Genomic DNA, 19,983 nt, shown 5'->3' on the forward strand with positions numbered 1-19,983 from the left:
CCATAGAATAATCTAGATATAAATACAAAATAATTATCACAAGATCTTTCTGACATTTCTCTCTGTAGCTATCAGACCCCAGAGAGAGGAACTGTTGTTCAGAGTTGTACATTTCAGGTCTAATAAGATGCTCCCCACACCTTGCCTTGTCAGTTCATCATCTCCTTTCAGCAACAAAAAGCAACAGAATACCACACAGAATGTTCTGCAAAGTAGCAAAGGAGTCAGGCACTTAGGCCATTTGATGTTAACATTCAGTATCAAACCATTTGCTCTTCTTCTTTGTGGGTCCTAGTATTTTCTGCTTATACTGTTTGACCAGCAGATTGAATGAAATTTCTGACTTATTTCCCTTAGTCTTTTCTTTGGAATCTGAAAAGACATGGAATGCTGCTTTTCCTGTTTCTGATGTTTCATCTGGAACTTTGACTTTTTGGGTGGAGGAGGTTTAATCTTGCCTTTGTCCTACATTCTGATTTTGGGCCCTTAATATAAAAGGGGCATCAAAACCTATCTCCAGTTCTTCACATCTGATAGTTCCACATGCTTCACTTCTGCCTTGGTCTTAAATCCTGCCCAGGAACCTGTAGTCCTTTGGTTTTAGGGGAAGATTGCTTGGGCCCTGTTTTTGCCTGTGAGCAGCCTTATGTTTCTGTAATTTCTCAGTAAATTTCTCTGTAAATTCTGCTGGTCTTTAGGGAGCCCATCAGCTACAAACTTTGATTTCATTTTTTGCAGGTTTTGCTGGGCCCTTACTTCCTTCATCTTTAACTTTCTGTGATCTTCCAAAGAGAACTCTACTATCAGCCTCTTCTGAGGACCAAAGATCTCTGAGTGGTGATTATTGTGATGCCAGCACACCCTCATTCTCTTCAAACTCCACAAAACCATAACCCAAGGACTGACCTTTCATGTTCCCATGTGAACCCTTAAGGTAGTGTATCACTTTACACTCCTTCAGGCATATAGGTCTTCTGCCTCTGGCTGCAGTCAACACCAACCTCCTGAGCTATTTGTGATGACTGCCTTGGGGAGATTGTGTATACAGAGCCAGGTCTTGGAGAGAAAGATGTTTTGATCCTTCAGCTTCTGATGTTTGAGAAGCTCAAACAGTTCTCTCTTGGCAATATCACTAGTACTCAGACTATCTGCAGCTTTCATCCCAGCACAAATTAAACCTTCTGACTAGATAGACATCCTGGACTCTTACTTTTCTGGTTTTCCTGGATTTCTTGGCTTATTCAGAGTCACAACCAAGTTCACCTTGAGGTTCCAGCTATCCAGCATTAGCTCTGCATTCTCAGTCTCTGAAGAAGGTGCTACAAGACATACCTGAGCTGCTTCCTGAGTCATGAACTGGGCAATTGCACAACCTTTAGAATGTGCTATATCTCAGTATAAAACATTACAAACATACTCAATGTCCCCAAATTCCTGAAGGATCTCCCCTAGGTCTTCTTCCTCTGAGTCAAAGGAGAGGTTTCTGATAGACAATTTTCCTTTCATCCACATGAGTTGGCAACTACCTCTTCTTTTTCTCCTTTGGAGCTTCTACATCTTGGTCCTCTTCATCTGAATCCACTTCATTCTGATTCCCCTCCTCTTTGTCTTCACTGCTACTTCTTTCCTCTAGGGCACTCTCTTCATCTTCCTCACTACTTTCTTCATGCAAAGTTAGAGGTCTTTTGTCTTCCCTCTTCTGAATCTTCACTGCCTTGGTCACTAAATCTCTTTCATCCTCATGATCCTTATCCTGCTCTTGACTTGAATCCTGCTGTCTGGGTTCAGTGGTTTTTTGTTTTTCACCTGAGGCAGAAGACTGTGTTGCATTATATTTAACTTTGGCCTTAGTTCAATCTACCATCACTTTCAGCCCTTTTATCTCTTTCATATTAAGGTCTTTCAAGGCTTTTCCTACTTCTAAGAGATTCTTGAACTGAACAAAAGTAAAGCTTCACATTTTGTCATCTGGCTTCCTAAGAATGTTCACCTCTGAGAGTGTCAAACTGAGTAAACAAGATCTTCAGATCATCTTCTGAACACTTAAAATTCAGGTTCTGCATGATCAGTCTGACTTTTTTTTGTCAACTATTTTGGCTTTTTTTTATGTGTAGGCTTTGGTTCACATTTTGGTTCTTTTTTGTGGGATTGCTGAACATTCCTTCCTTTCTTTCTCCTTTGTTTTGTTCTTTAGTTTTCTCTTGGCAACAGTTACATTGATCTCATAACCTTCAAAGGTGGTAACTTCCTTGAGGGCCCTCTGAGCATCCTCTAACATGGAAAAAGTAGCATAGTCAAAGCCACAACATAGACAATGAAGTAATATTAATACTAAACATATATGTACCAAATGGTTTAGTATCCAGTTTGAAGAACTGAACAAGCCATCAATTCACTCCCTAAGAAAAAATCTTTAAGAACCAGATGGGTTCACAAGTGAATTCTACCAAATGTTTAAAGAACAATTAATCTGAGTACTATATGAATTATTTAGAAAAATAGGCAAAAAGTTCTGCTGCCAAATTCCTTTTACAACACAAATATGGTGCTAATACCTAAACCAGCTAGAGTCAAAACAGAAAAAGAATACTATAGACCAATCTTCCTAAGGAATATTGATGCAATAATTTAAAATGAAAAAACAGCAAATAGATTACAGAAATATATCACAACCATCTTATGCTATACCCAGGAGGGATTTTTACCAAGAATTCAGAGCTGGTTCAATATTAGGCAATCTATCAGCAGAACTGATCATATCAATATCAAAACAACAACAATCCTATGACTATCTCATTAGATGAAAAAAAAGTTTTTGTTTTTTTTTTGGAAAAATACAACATTCATTCCTATTAAAACACTAGGAAGCATAGGAATAAATGGAGCTTTCCTTAACATGATAGGTAACATCTGCCCAAAACCAACAGCAAGTATTATAAGCTGGAAGCTGAAATGAGCTAGAAGACTTCCCAGTAAGATCAAACAAGGATGCTCATCATTTATTATTCAGTATTGTTACAGAAATGCTAGCTACAGTAATGACAAAAAATTTAAGTAATTAGAATGGAAAATAAGGAAAAAGAACTACTACTCTTTTTCAGGTGATATGGTGGTATAATTACAGGATTCTAGAGAATCAACTAAAACATTAGTTGAAATAATTAACAACTTCAGCAAAATTGCAGGATATAAAATAAATCCACCTAAATTCTCAGCATTTCTATATATTACCAAAAAAATCCAGCACGAAGAGATAAAGAAATTGCATTTAAAATAACTGTCAACAAGGTAAATTATTTGGGAGTCAATCTGCTAAGACAAATCCAGGAACTATATGAACACAATTACAAAACACTTTTTCACAAAAATGAATTCAAACCTAAACAACTGGAGAAATATTAATTGCTCAATAATAGACCAAGTCAAAATGTTAAAAATAATAATTTTACCTAAATTAATCTGTTTTTAGAGGCATTCTAATCAACTTAACAAAAAAATTATTTATAGAGCTAGAAGAAATCAGAAGAAAGTTCATCTAGAAGAGCAAAAGATCAAGAACATCAGGGGAATTGATGAAAAAACTGTGAAGGAATATGACTTCGCAGTATCATATCTTAAACTATATGGTGGATCAGTGGAATAGATTAGGTACACGATACATAATAGTAAATGACCCTAGAACTCTAACGTTTGAAAAAACCGAAGATCCAAGATTTAGGGACCAGAAATTACCATTTGACAAAACTTTCTGGGAAAATTGGGAAGCAATTTGGCAGAAACAAGATATAGATCAACATTTCACACTATATATAGAGATAAGGTCAAAATGGATACATGATTTAGACATAAGGAGTAATATTATAAAGAAAGTAGGGGAGTATGGAATATTTTACCCTTTAAATTTATGAATAAAAGAAGAATTTATGTAAAATGGGTAATTTTGTTTACATCAAATTAGAAAGGTTTTACAAAAACAAAACCAGTGTAGTCAAGATTAGAAGGGAAGCAGGAAACCAGGGGATGGGTAGTAGGGAATTGACAACAAGTTTCTATGATAAAGGCCTCATTTCTCAAATATATTAAGAAATGAGTTAAATTTATAAGAATAAGAGTCATTCTCCAATTGACAAATATTCAAAGGATATGAACAGGCAGTTTTCAGAAGAAGAAATCAAGGCTATTTATACTCATATAAAAAATGCTCTAAAGCACTATTTATTAGAGAAATGCAAATTAAAACAACTCTGAGGTACTACTTCACACCTATCAGATTGACTGATACCACATAAAAGGAAAAATGACAAATGTTAGAGGGCATGTGGAAAAACAGGGACACTAATGCACTATGGTGGAGATGTGAACTGGTCCAAATATTCTGGAAAACAACTGGGAATTATGCCCATAGGTCAATAAAACTTTTCATACCCTTTGACTCACTAATACCACTAGTAGTTTGGGGCAGCTAGGTGGTGCAGTAGATAGAGCACCAGTACAGGAGTCAGGAGGACCTGAGTTCAAATCTCACCTCAGACACTTGACACTCACTAGCTGTGTGACCTTAGGCAAATCGCTTAACCCCAATTGCCTCATCCTAGGTCATCTTCACTCGTCCTGATGAATATCTGGTCACTGGATTCAGATGGCTCTGAAGGAGAAGTGAGGCTAGTGACCTGCACAGCTCTCTTTCACTCAAAACAAAGTCAAGTGCAGGTCATGTCATTATTTCTCTGATGGCATGGTCTTTTTCCGCCACAAAGGATGAACACACACACACACACACACACACACACACACACACACACACACACACCACTAGTAGGTCTGTACTCCAATGAGAACAAAGAAAAAAGAATTGTATATACATAAATGTTTATAGCAGCTCTTTTACTGGTGACAAAGAATTGGAAATTGAGGGGATGTCCATCAACTGGGGCGTGCCTGAACAAGTTGTGACATATAATTATGATGGAATACTATTGTACTATAAGATATGATGAGAGGGGTGGTTTCAGAAGAAAAAAATGTGGCAAGATCTATATGAATTGATACAAAGTAAAATGAGCAAAACCAGGGGAACAATGTATACAGTAACACCAATATTGTGATGATCAACTGTTAATGACTTACCTATTCTCAGCAGTGTAATTATTCAAAACAATTCTAAAGAACTTATGATGAAAAATGCTATCCATCTCCAGAGAAAGATCTGATGGTGCATGAATGTAGACTGAAGCATACTATTTTCAAATTTTTCTTTATCATTCTTTCTTTTTTTGGTCTGTGTTTTCTTTTGCCATATAGCTAATAGGGAAATGTTTCCCATGACTATGCACTTATAATCAGTATCAAATCAATTGACATCTCAAGAAGTGTGGAGTGGAGGGAGGAAAAGAGAGAATTTGGAGTTTAAATTTGTTAAAATTGAATGTTAAAAATTTACATGTAATTGAGAAAAATAAAATAAATATTAAATCCAAAGAAAAATAAAGTAGATGCAGCAGATCTATTTCTCTACTCCTCAAAAATTATGGGCCATATTTGCAGCACTGATGTGCCCCACATTACAGGAAATAGTGGAATTCCAGAACCATAGAGCACATCTAGTCTAACTACAGTATTTTAGCAATGAAATAGCTAAATCACTGAGAGGTTCATTACCATAAGGTCATATAACAAGTTTCAGTATCTGAAGCATTATTTAAATCCAAGTCATTCTGACTCTAAATGTAAAAATCTATTCACTATGTATGCCAAGTTGCTTATAAAAGCTATTTCTCTTTAATAGGGGAAGAAATAAATTATCTTCATATCATACAGGATTAAGATTACAAGAATATAGAACTGAAAGCTATTTTAGGAATCTTTCATTTGTTTGATAGAGAAGATAACTGAGGCCCAAAGAAATTAAGTAACTTGTCCAAGATCATATAAGCATTTAAAAGATGCGTCCTCCATTTTTAAATGTTCTTACCTAATGCATTCAGTGTAAAGAATGAGTGGAATGTTGATTGACAAGTTTGTAGTAATTGTTAGGTAGAATTATACTCTATTTCTTCCCATATACTGTCAGAAATTTTAGGCATCATTTCTGAATAGGTGATATGCTTGTCATCCATCAAAAGTCTATTTCAAGAAAATCAATCAACTCTGGGATAACATGATCAGGTGTCTTTCATATTTCTATTGTAGATGGATTTCCATTCTTTCAACAATACTGATATTCATAATAGATGAAGAATGTAGATCTTCAGACATAAATATATAGCTATAATTCATTTACAAACATTCAGTATTCAGTGCTCCATTGAGAAGGGTAATTACTGTGGAGAAAGGTACTGCTGTTTTTTCTTTTTGCAAATTCCAAATACCAACTGCTATTCAACTGCCACTATCAGGAAGATAAGCTCAAAAGCTCCAAGGTTAGCACAACCCTCCACATTATCCAAATGGCTTGTCCTTCTCCCTCTCAGCCCTTCCAGTCATTATCCAAGAAAGCAACTCCTATGGAGAAAGGGATGATGACCCTCCATCAACCTATGGGGCTGACTAGCCAGTCTAATTGAAACATGAGGGAACCCTGAAAACAGAAGATTTCACATGCTAGACAAGTCAAACTACTAACATCATCCCACCACCTCTCACCCCATTACTCCTCTGAAAATAACCCAGGTCCTTGAACCCAAGATCTTTGGTAATAGCAGTACCCCTAAGAAAACTGACCCTGCTTCCATCCACCAATCACAGCGGAGAAGTTACCACTTGCCTGACCATGACCGATAACAACTGCAGACCAATATTGCTGTTGCAGATAATGACAAGAAGCTAAGGGGGAACAACACCCCCCCCAAAACTTTCTATTTTTAGTCCAGTCTCCAAAGTCAATAACGTGGGAAGCAACCCCTGTGGAGGTGTAACCTGACAAGTGCTTCTGTGAGTGCATCAGTCCCTGTTTCCTCAGCAGCTACTAACAATATATAAAATAAAATTCTTGTCATGATAGTCCTTGGAATTATCGAATTTTTTTTAGGAATGGATAGAATTTTATCCATTGAAATGACATTAAAGAAAATATATTGCTATCTACTGAAAAACTGTATTTGTTGTTTCTCCATTAGAATTTGACCTCCCTGGGCCAAATGGATTTACAAGACAATTCTATCAAAGATTTAAAGAACAATTAATTGCAATACTGCATAGAATATTTGGGAAAATTGACTAAGGAGCCCTAGAAAATTCTTTTTATGACCCAAATATGGTACTAACACCTAAACTGGGAAGAGCCAAAATAGAGAAAGAAAATTATAGAGCAACTTCCCTAATGAATATAGATACAATAAAATAAAATAATAAGAGAAAAGATTACAGCAACTTATCATAAGAATAATCCACTTTGATGAGGTAGGATTTGTACCAGGAATGCAGGGCAAGTTCAATATTGGGAAAACTATCAGCATAAATGATCATATCAACAACAAACCTCATGGGAACCATATGATTATCTCAATAGATGCAGAAAAAGTTTTTGGCAAAATACACCACCCATTCCTATTAAAAACACTAGAGAACACAGGAATAAATGGAGCTTTCCTTAAAATGATAAATAACATCTATCTAAAACCTTCATCAAACATTACATGTAATGGGGATAAACTAACTCAATTCCAACATGATTGGGGGTGAAACAAAGATGTCCATTATCACCACTGTTATTCAATGTAGTACTATAAATGTTAGCTTCAGCAATAAGAGAAGAAAAAGAAACTGAAGTAATAGAATAGGTAAAGAAGAAACTAAGTTATCACTCTTTACAGATGATATGATTACATACCTAGAGAATCCCAGAGAACCAAGCAAAAAACTATTTGAAATAATAAACAACTTTAGCAAAGTTGCAGGATATAAAATAAACTCACACAAATAATCAGTATTTCTATATATTACCAGCAAAGCTCAACATTAAGAGATAGAAAAAGAAATTCCATTTAAAGTTACTATAGACATTATAAAATATTTGTGAGTCTACCTATCAAAATCCAGGAACTATATGAACACAATTACAAAACACTTTTCATACAGATAACGTCAGATCTAAATAATTAAAAAAGCATCAGTAGCTCATGGGTAGGCTCAGATAATATAATAAAAATGGCAATTCTACCTAAATTAATTTATTTATTCAGTGCCATGCCAATCAAACTAAAAATATTATAGAGCTGGAAAAGTAATATCAAAATGCATTTGGAAGAACGAAAAGTCCAGAATATCAAGTGAATTAATGAAAAGAAATGCTAGGGAAGGTGGTCTAGCTACAACAGATCTTAAATTGTATTATAAAGCAGAAATCATCAAAACCACTTGCTACTGACTAAGAAATAGAAAGGTAGATCTACATAATAGATTAGGTACACAAGACACAGTAATCAATGATTATAACAACTTACTGTTTGATAAGCCTGAAGATCCAAGCTTCTGGGATAAGAACTCACTCTTTGACAAAAACTGCTGGGAAAACTGGAAAATAGTATGGCAGATATTGGGCATAGACAAATATCTGATATCATATGCCAAAGTGAAGTCCAAACGGATACATAATTTAGGTATAAAGACTGATACTATAAACAAATTAGGGGACCAAGGAATAGTTTGTCTGTCAGGTTGATGGAGAATGGAGGAATTTATGACCAAATAATAGGTAGAGAACATTATGAAATGCAAAATGGATAATTTTGGTTACACTGAATTGAAAAGTTTATCATAAATAAAGGCAATGAGGCCAAGATTACAAGGGAAGCAGAAAACTGGGAAAAAATTTTTACAACTCTTGGCTCTGATAAAGGCCTCATTTGTAAAATATATGGAGAACTGAGTCAAATTTACAAGAATACAAATCATTGATAAACCAGTCAAATGATATGAACAGGTAGTTTTCAGAGGAAGAAATTAAAGCTATCTATAGTCATATGAAAAAATGCTCTAAATCACTATTGATTAGAGAGATGAAAATCAAAACAACTCTGAGGTACCACATCATACCTATCAGATTGTCTAACATGACAAAACAGGAACAGTGATAAAAGTTGGGAAAGTTGGAACATGAATTCATTGTTGGTAGAGCTGTGAGCTAATACAGTCATTCTGGAGAGTAATTTAGAAATAAAAATGTGCATATTCTTTGACCCAGCAATACTGCTTCTAGGGTTGTATCCCCAAGAGATCATAAAAATGGGAAAAGGACACACATATACAAAAGTATTTATAGCAGCTCTTTTTGTGGTCACTAAGAATTGGAAATTTAGAGGATGCTCATCAACTGCAGAGTGGCTGAACAAGGTGTGGTATATGAATGTAATGGAGTATTACTATGCTTTAAGAAAAGATGAACAGGTGGACATCAGAAAATCCTGGAAAGGCTTATATGAACTGATGCTGAGTGAAGTGAGCAGAACCAGCAGAACACTGTTCACAGAAATAGCCACAGTATTCAACGACTGACTTTGATAGACTTAGTCCTTCTCAGCAGTGCAAAGACCTAAAACAATTCCAAAGGACTCATGATGGAAAATGCCATCCACATCCAGAGAAAGAACTATGGAGTCAGAAAGCGGGGTAAATCAAACTATTTTCTATTTTGTTTTATTTTGTTTTGATTCTTTTCTCTTTCTCATGGTTTCTGCCATTCGTTATAATTCTTCTATGCAACATAACTACTGTAAAAATGTGTTTAATAGGGATGTATGTGTAGAGCCCAGATCAGATTGCATGCCATCATGGGGAGGGAGGGGAGAAAGAGGGCAAGAGAGTCTAAAACTTATTGAAGTGAATGTTGAAAATTAAAAATAAATAAATTGGAAAAAAAAGAATTGACCTCCCTGGAAGTAGGGACTATCTTGGTTTTCTATTTGCAACCCCAGGCAAAGAACCATGCTTTGTCTATAGTGAGCTTAATGAATATTTTTTTTAATTCTTTCATTCCAAAAAAAGAGTGTGTTTATGACCATGTTGTTTTCTTACTCGATAGAATCTAGTGGTGCCCTGTGACTCCAAGGAAAAATATAAAATCCTTTATCAGAAGTTTAAAGCCCTTCACATTCTGATTGCCCCCCCTATACAAACCTTTTTTGCATCTTCCATTCCTCCTCCCCCCACCCCATGATAACATGTTATAGGATCCAGTGACACTGGCTTTCTTGCTCTTCCTAGGGCAAGACATTTCAGCTCCCAAATAGGGGAATTTTTACTGGCTGTCCCCCATGTGTGGAATTCTCTATATCCCAATCCCTGCCTCCTGGTTTCCTGGGCTTCCTTCAATTCCCAGCTAGAATCTCTATTGTACAGGAAGTCTTTCCCAGTCCCTTGTATTTCCAGTGCCTTCGTTTTGTACACAGTGTACTGGGAACATTGGGCAAATAAAGGCACATAGCAGGCCCTTAATGTTTATTCACTGACCCATAAGCAGACACGTTCTTCTTTGTCACTGCTCTGCAAATCTTCAGCAGTTCCTTATTTTCCTTGAAGTAAACGTCAAATTTCTTAGCATAATATTCAAGGCCTTCCACAATCTGGCACTCACCTATGCTTCCCTGCAATCTTATTTCAAACACCTGTTCATACCCTAACTAGCCTTGCATTTCAGGTACCTGCCCCTGCCCACCTTGTCACCACCTCAATCCAGTCCAAAGGCAACTAGGCAACATAGTGCATAGAGTGCTCAGCCTGAAGTTAGTTACTGAGTTCAAATCCAGTCTCAGACACTTACTAGCTGTGTGATCTTGGGCAGGGCAGTTCTCCCTCTTTGTCTCAATTCTTCATATGTAAATTAAACTGGAAAATGGCAACCATACCAGTATCTTTGCCAAGAAAATATCAGATGAAAAATGACTGAAAAACAAAAACCTAGTCCAGACACCATCTTCCCCAATACCCTGGGGGTAGTTAACCCACTGAGCTTTGGAGCTCCACCCTGGGGCTGAACTGTCCTGACTGGCTAGGAAGTGTATGCAAATACACCTAACCCACTGTGTCTAACCAGTCCCACATCAGGCTTTAATATCACACTCAGGCATCCTCCCCCGGGATTTTGTCATCTTCCCTGCCTCAGCTCATATAACATCTGCTGACCCCATTGCTTTCCAGCTCTTGTTCTTGTAATTGTAACTAAATCAACACTACTGCAGCTTCTAGAAAAGGCATATTAATCACATGCCCTGTGGTTCAACTTAGCATCCCCACAAAAATCTCTCTTCCTGGATTAACATTCTTCTATTTGTAAGTTCCTCTCAACTCCTGAGAATGAAACCATCTTAAGGTGAGGTACTTTCTCTCTTGTCTCCACTGGTTCTTAACCCTGGATCTGTAAAGTTCTAAATATATACAAGTACATGTTTGTATTTATCCATTCTAAGAATGGATTCCCTGAGCACTTTGTTACACGGAAACAAACAGGCTTAGTTGACATCTCTTTTCCCTCCTTCCTTCCCTCAATTCCATCTCTGTGACTTTACACTGAATATCCTTGAAAGAAAGAACTTTGTAACAAGAATTTTAATTATTTTTTAAATTTTATTTTTAGACATTTTAATATAATTTATTTATGTTCAGTTTTCAACATTCACTTTCACAAGATTTTGAATTCTAAATCTTTCCATCTCTCCTTTCCCCCTACCCCAGGGCAGCATGCACTCCCAACCTCCCCTTTCCCCTATCTGCCCTCCCTTCTATTACCCCCTTTCTCCCATCCCCTTCCCCTCTATTTTCCTATGGGGCAAGACAGATTTCTTTTCTCCCCAAAATTTATTAATTTGTTTTCAATTTTCAACAATTACTTCAATATATTCCAAATTTTCTTCTCTTTCTTCTCCTTCCCTCCCTCCCTCCCTCCCTCAGACATCAGGCAATTTTATATGGGTTCTGCACATGTATTGCTATTAAACATATTTTCACATTAGTCATGCTGCTCAGCAGAATTAAAATGAGTGGGAGAATCCAAGAGAAAAAAAAGATGGCTTTCTATATGCTATTGTCTATACGGCTTATTTCCCAGTTGCATGAAAAAACAATTTTTAAAATTCATTTTTAAAGCTTTGAGTTCCACATTCTCTCCTTTCCTCCCTCCCCACCCACCCACATTGAGAAAGCAAGCAATTCTTTGTAGATCATACATGTGTAACCATGCAGAACACTTCCATAAAAGTCTTGTTGTGAAAGACTAACCACATTTCCATCTCTCCTGTCGTGCTCTCCATTTATTCCATTCTCTCCCTTGACCTGTTCCCTCATAATAGTGTTTGCTTGTGATTGCCCCTTCCCCCATTCTGCAATCCCTTCTATTATCCTCCCTCTTCTATTCCCTAGTCCTCATTCCACCCTCATCTTCCTGCAGGGCAAGATAGATTTCCACACCGAATTGAATGTGTATTATTCCCTCATTAACCCATATCTGATGAGAGTAAGACTCACTTTTTCCCTCTAACCCCTGCCCTCTTCCCCTCCATTGTAAAAACACTTTCTTACCTCTTATGTGAAATGTTTAACTACATTCAAACTCTCCCTTTCTCTTTCTTCCAGTACATTTCTCTCAATACTTAATTTTATTTTTATCCTTCCTTCATATTCAGCTCACCCTGTGCCCTCTATATGTATATGTATTTATACACATGTATATACTCACATACATATGCATCTATACATACTCATGCATATGCATATACACACATGCAGACATATACATACATACCCATGTTCCTACACATGTGTAATAAACATGTACATGCACACACATATATTCCCTCAGTATCCTAATACTGAGAAAAGTATCATGAGTTACAATACATGAGTTACATTTTTTCATGTAGGAATATACACAGTTGAACTTCAATGAGTCCATTATGTCTTCTCTTTTCTGTTTACCTTTTCATGCTTTTCTTGATTCTTGTATTTGAAAAGCAAATTTTCTATTCAGCTCTGGCCTTTTCAACAAGAATGCTTTGCAGTCCTCTATTTCATGGAAATTCTATTTTTTCTCCTGAAGTATTATACTCAGTTTTTCTGGATAGGTGATTCTTGACTTTAATCCTAGTTCCTTTGACTTCTGGAATATCATATTCCAAACCCCCTGTTCCTTTAGTATACAAGCACCTAAACCCTGTGTTATCCTGATTGTGCTTCCACAGTACTTGAATTGTTTCTTTCTGGCTGCTTGTAATATTTTCTCCTTGACCTGGGAACTCTGGAATTTGACTATAATATTCCTAGAAGTTTTCCTTTTAGGATGTCTTTCAGGAAGTGATCAGTAGATCCTTTCCATTTCTATCTTACCCTCTGGTTCTAGAATATCGGGGTAGTTTTACTTGATCATTTCTTGAAAGATGATGTCTAGGCACTTTTTTAAATCATGGCTTTTAGGTGGACCAATAATTTTTAAATTATCTCTCCTGAATCTATTGTCCAGGTCAGTTGTTTTTCCAATGAGATATTTCACATTTTCTTTTATTATTTTCATTCTTTTGCTTCTGTTTTATAATTTCTTGATTTCTCATAAAATTTAGCTTCCACTTGCTCCATTCTAATTTTTAAGGAATTATTTTCTTCAGTGAACTTTTGGACCTCCTTTTCCATTTGACCCATTCTGCTAGTTAAGGCATTCTTCTCCTCATTGGCCTTTTGGACCTCTTTTGCCATTTGGGTGAGTCTGTTTTAAGCATTTTTTTCATTCAGCATTTTTTTGTGTCTGCTTTAGTCAGCTGTTGACTCATTTTTCATGGTTTTCTTGCATCACTCTCATTTCTTTTCCCAATTTTTCCTCTACATCTCTTGCTTGATTTTCAAAATTCTTTTTAATGTCTTCCATGTCCTGAGATCATTTCATATTTTTCTTGGAGGTTTTGGATGTAGGAGCTTTGACTCTGCTGTCCTCTTCTGGTTGTATGTTTTGATCTTCCTTTGATTGTATGCTTAGATTTTCCTTGTTGTAAGAAAGTCATTTTACCAAGAAAGTAATCTTCTATAGTCTTATTTTTCCCTTTTTAGTCATTTTATCAACTAGTTACTTGACTTTTGAGCTTTGTTAAGTGAAGGGTGTACTGCCCCAAGCTTCAGAGGTTTTAGGCAGTTGTTTTCAGAGATATCTCTAGGGACCTGAAATTCTCAGTTCCTCCAAAGTGGTATAATCAAAGGAGAGGTGTTTGCTTCTCTCCTGGTCTGCATTATAGTCTGTGAGCACTCTTTTCTGCCCTGGAATTGCAAATAGGGTTCCCTCTCCATAGTCACCACTAGCTCTGCCATACCAGCACTCGTCCTAAGGACCACCACCAAGAACTGTGACTCAGATCAGCAGTTCAATTCCCCCACTGTCTGTAGGCTGAGAGGTCCAGAAGCAGCCACTGCTGTGGCAGTGGCTGCCACCCCATGGATGGGTCTGGGACTAGGGCCAGACCATGTTCCTCACTCACCCTGGTGAGGGAACTTTCCCACAGACCTTTAAGGCTGTCTTTGGTGTTTGTGGATTGAGAAGTCTGGAAACCACTATGGCTGCCAGAGATTCAGTGCCCTGGGGCCTGCTGCAGTCCTATCTTTGCCAGTGTGGCCCATATTGGGCTTCACTCCACTCTGAACCCTGTGCAATAGACCCTTCCTGTCAGCCTTCTGGATTGTCTTGGTTTGGAAATGTGTTTTATTCTGTTATTTTGTGGCTTTGGCTGCTCTAGAATTTGTTTAGGGTAATTTTTTACAAGTCTTTTGAGGGGTTTTGGGGGAGAGCTCAGTCTGGTCCCTGCTTCTACTCCTCTATCTTGGCTCAGCTCCCAAGAATTTTAATTCTTCTGAGAAGTTTTCCCAGTTGATTAAAAGGATATGAAAAAACAGTTTTTCAATAAAGAAATAAAAATAATTTAGTCATATGAAAAAATAATCCAAATCATTATTGATTAGAGAAATGCAAATTAAAACAACCTTAAGATATCATTTTTTTACCTACCAGATTAGCTGATTGAAAGGGAAATGATTGAAGGCGAAAGTGAAAAATATTGGAGAGGATGTGAAGAAATTGAGACACTAATGCATTGTTGTTGAAATTGTGAACTGATCCAGCCATTTTGTAGAGCATTCTCCCATTATGCCCAAAGAGTTACTAAACTAAATATGCCTTTTGATATAGCAATACCAGTACTGGGTCTATTTTAAAAGACGATTAGGGGAAAAGGAAAAGAACCTACATGTTCTAAAATTTTATAACAGCTCTCTTTGTGGTGGCAAAAACCTGAAAGTTTCAGGGATGCCCTCCAATTAAGAGATGGCTACACAAGTTATGTATATGATTGTGGTGGAATATTACTGTGCTGTAAGAAAATATGAGTTAAATGATCTTAAAAAAATATGGAAAGGCTTGCATGAAATAGTGAAGAGTGAAATGAGCACAACCAAGAGAACACTGTAACTATAAGAGAAATTAACTCCTCTCCCTTCTCCATAGCACCTAGGCTGAAGTGTATGTTTGTTATCATAGAGGAAGGACACAAGTAATATTCAGTATTGTCAACTCTTTCAGCCTTTAATATATTTCCAGAATAATTTTAGCCAACATGCAGTTTTAATAAGTTTTTAATTGATGAGGTAATACTTTTTACATCCCCCTTATTTCCCCCAAAATCTCTCCAAGAAGCACCCTTTATGAGGAAAAAAGTTTTTTAAAAACAAGGGAAAAAGAGGAAAAATCAGCATAAATGATTGATGCTTCAAAAATATGTGAAAGTATATGCAGTGGAACACACTTGTGGACTTCTTACCTCTGCAAAGTGGTAGATTGAAATATCTCTTCATACCTCTTCTTTCAAGACATGATTGTTCTTTTAAATTTTCCAACAATTATTTTACATTTGTATGAGATTTTTTTTTCTTGACATTTTTGGAGTCTCTGTGCATATTGTTTTCTTGGCTCTGCTTACTTCATTCTGCATTAGTTTATGTAAATCTTTCCATGATTCTCTGTATTTATTACATTTCTCATTTTTTAAAACCACAGTAATAGCCTGTTACATTCTTGTACTATAACTGATCTAGCCATTTCCCAATCAAAGGGGAATTTATTTTTATTTCCAATTCTTTGCAGTCAAAGAAAGGGTTGATATATAGACACAAAGAGAGAAGTTTAGATATTTTATTGATATAAATGGGGAGTATACAGCCTCTTTAAGATATAGGCTTAAAAATGGAATCCCTGGACAGAAATGGAGTGGAGCGCAGGCATGGAGTGGAGCAGTGCCCAGCACAGGAGCCGAGGAGAGCGCAGCCCAGCATGGATCATGCTGCAGTAAGGACAGGACTGGAGTGGGCTTCAAAGTACCATGCCACCTGCAGCAGCTATAGGTCCCAGATTTCTCAACTCCCAAAGACAGCTTCAAAGGTCAGTGAGAAAGCTCATTCACTTGGGTGAAAAGGGAATTCAGTAGTTGAGCCCTGGCCCCAGGCAGTGACAACTTCCATTGCTGGAACCCCAGCCTAAAGGCCTTGGGGGAATTCAGCAGCTCATCTGGATCTCAGCACTGAGTGAGGGCCCTGCAGTGAGGAGGAGTGCTGGTTGATGTGGTGGAACTAGTGGAGGCTCTGGAGAGGGGATCCTACTCACAGACTAGAGCACAGTACAGGAGAAAAATAAATTCCTTCCCCTTAATTGTGCTACCTTGGAGGAACTGAGAATTTACAGGTCCCCAGAGTATACCTTTCCCTTGACAAAGAATTCAGAAGTCAAGGAGCTGACTGGAAAAATGTCCAAAAAAGGGAAAAAAGAATAAGACAATAGAAGATTGCTTTCTTGGTGAACAGGTATTTTCTTCTATCCTTTTGGAGGAACAATACTTACCTCCACAAGAAGACTTAAAGTCAAGACTTCTGCTTGCAAAACCTCCAAAATAAACGTGCAATGGTCTCAGGCCATGGAAGAGCTCGAAAAGAATTTTGAAAATCAAGTAAGAGAGGTGGAGGAAAAATTGGGAAGAAAAATGAGAACAGTGCAAGAAAATCATGAAAAATGAGTCAACAGCTTGCTAAAAGAGACTCACAAATGCTGAAGAAATTAAGATCTTTAAAAATAGACTAACTCAAATGGCAAAAGAGATCCAAAAAGCCAATGAGGAGAAGAATGTTTTAAAGAGCAGAATTAGCCAAATGGAAAAGGAGATTCAAAAGCTCACTGAAGAAAATAGTTATTTAAAAATTAGAATGGAGCAGATGGAAGCTAATGACTTTATGAGAAACCAAGAAATTACAAAGCAAAACCAAAAGAATGAAAAAATAGAAGACAATGTGAAATATCTCATTGGAAAAACAACTGACCTGGAAAATAGACCCAGGAGAGACAATTTAAAAATTTTGGGACTACATGAAAGCCATGATAAAAAAAAAAAAAAGCCTAGACATCATCTTTCATGAAATTATCAAGGAAAATTGCCCTGAGATTCTGGAACCACAGGGTAAAATAAATATTGAAAGAATTCACTGATCACTTCTTAAAAGGATTTGAAAACAAAAACTCCTAGAAATATTGTAGTCAAATTCCAGAGTTCCCAGGTCAAGGAGAAAATATTGCAAGAAGCCATAAAGAAACAATTTGAGTATTGTGGAAATGCAATCAGCATAACACAAGATCTAGCATTCTACATTAAGGGATCGAAGGGCTTGGAATATGATATTCCAGAAGTCAAAGGAACTAGGACTAAATCCAAGAATCACCTATCCAGCAAAACTGATTATAATACTCCAAGGAAATAATGGTCGTTCAATGATCTAGAGGACTTTCAAGCATTCTTGATGAAAAGAGGAGAGCTGAATGGAAAATTTTCCTTTCATACACAAGAATGAAGAGAAGCATAAAATGGTAAACAGGAAAGAGAAATCATAAGGGACTTACTAACGCTGAACTGTTGACATTCCTACATGGAAAGACAATATTTGTAACTCTTGATACTTTTCTCAGTATTTGGATAGTTGGAGGGATGACACACACACACACACACAGAGGGCAAAGGGTGAGTTGAATAAGAAGAGACAATATCTAGATACATAATTTTTTTTAAAAATTTATTCATTTAACTTTTAACATTCATTTTCACAAAATTTTGGGTTCCAAATTTTCTCCCCATTTGTCCCCTCCCCCACCCCAAAACACTGAGCATTCTGATTGCCCCTATCACCAATCTGCTCTCTCTTCTATCATCCCTCCCTTTCCATGTCCCCATCTTCTCTTTTGTCCCATAGGGCCAGATAACTTTCTATACCTCATTACCTTCATTTCTTATTTCCTAGTAGCAAGAACAGTACTCTACAGTTGTTCCTATAACTTTGAGTTCCAACTTCTCTTTATCCCTCCCTCCCCTCCCATTCCCTTTGGGAAGGCAAGCAATTCAATATAGGCCATATCTGTGTAGTCTTGCAAATGACTTCCATAATAGTCTTATTGTGTAAGACTAATTATATTTCCTTCCATCCTATCCTGCCTCCCATTGCTTCTATTCTCTCTTTTGATCCTGTCCCTCCCCAAGAGTATTGACTTCAGATTGCTCCCTCCTCCCATTATCCTTCCTTCCATCCCCCCCCACCCTGCTTATCCCCTTCTCCCCCACTTTCCTGTATTGTAAGATAGGTTTTCATACCAAAATGAGTGTGAATTTTGTTCCTTCCTTGAGTCAAGTGTGATGAGAATAAACTTCATTTTTTTCTCTCACCTCCCCTCTTTTTCCCTCCACTAAAAAGTCTTTTGCCTGCGTCTTTTATGAGAATTTGCCCCATTTTATTTCTCCCTTTCTCCTCCCAATATATTTCTCTCTCACCACTTAATTTCATTTTTTGCTCTCTCTCTCTCTGTGTGCATGTGCGTGCGTGCGTGCGTGCGTGCGTGCGTGTGTGTGTGTGTGTGTGTGTGTGTGTAATCCCACCAACTACCCAGATACTGAAAAGTTTCAAGAGTTACAAATATTGTCTTTCCATTTAGGAATGTAAACAGTTCAACTTTAGTAAAGTCCCTTATAACTTCTCTTTGCTGTTTACCTTTTCATGCTTCTCTTCATTCTTGTGTTTGAAAGTCAAATTTTCTTTTCAGCTCTGGTCTTTACATCAAGAATGCTTGAAAGTCCTTGATTTCATTGAGAGACCATTTTTTTCCTCTGAGGTATTATACTCAGTTTTGCTGGGTAGGTGATTCTTGGTTTTAGTCCTGGTTCCTTTGACTTCTGGAATATCATATTCCAAGCCCTTCTATCCCTTAATGTAGAAGCTGCTAGATCTTGTGTTATCCTGATTGTATTTCCACAATACTTGAATTGTTTCTTTCTAGCTGCGTGCAATATTTTATCCTTGACCAGGGAACTCTGGAATTTGGCCACAGTGTTCCTAGGAGTTTCTCTTTTTGGATCTCTTTCAGGCAGTGATCAGTGGATTTCTTGGATACTTATTTTGCTCTGTGGTTCTAGAATCTCAGGGCAGTTTTCCTTGATAATTTCATGCAAGATGATGTCTAGGCTCTTTTTTTGATCATGGCTTTCAGGCAGTCCCATAATTTTTAAATTGTCTCTCCTGGATCTGTTTTCCAGGTCAGTTGTTTTTCCAATGAGATATTTCACATTATCTTCCATTTTTTCATTCTTTTGGTTTTGTTTTGTGATTTTTTGCTTTCTCACAAAGTCATTAGCCTCCATCTGCTCCATTCTATTTTGAAAGAACTATTTTCTTCAGTGAGCTTTTGAACCTCCTTTTCTGTTTGGGTAATTCTGCTTTTTAAAGCATTCTTCTCCTCATTGGCTTTTGAACCTCTTTTGCCAGTTGAGTTAGCCTATTTTTCAAGGTGTTATTTTCTTCAGCATTTTTTTGGGGCCTCCTTTAGCAGGGTGTTGACTTGCTTTTCATGCTTTTCTTGAATCTCTCTCATTTCTCTTCCCAGTTTTTCCTCCACCTCTCTAACTTGATTTTCAAAATCCTTTTTGAGCTCTTCCATGGCCT

The 19,983-nt window shown here is 37.0% G+C and overlaps 1 pseudogene; it reads right to left on the reverse strand.

Annotated features, from left to right (window-relative positions):
• Positions 1-247: 247 nt before the first annotated feature.
• Positions 248-12,737, reverse strand: LOC140502198 (RNA-binding protein 28 pseudogene; annotated as a pseudogene).
• Positions 12,738-19,983: the final 7,246 nt, after the last annotated feature.

Source organism: Notamacropus eugenii, chromosome 4 (assembly GCF_028372415.1).
Source record: "Notamacropus eugenii isolate mMacEug1 chromosome 4, mMacEug1.pri_v2, whole genome shotgun sequence".
NCBI lineage: Eukaryota > Metazoa > Chordata > Mammalia > Diprotodontia > Macropodidae > Notamacropus > Notamacropus eugenii.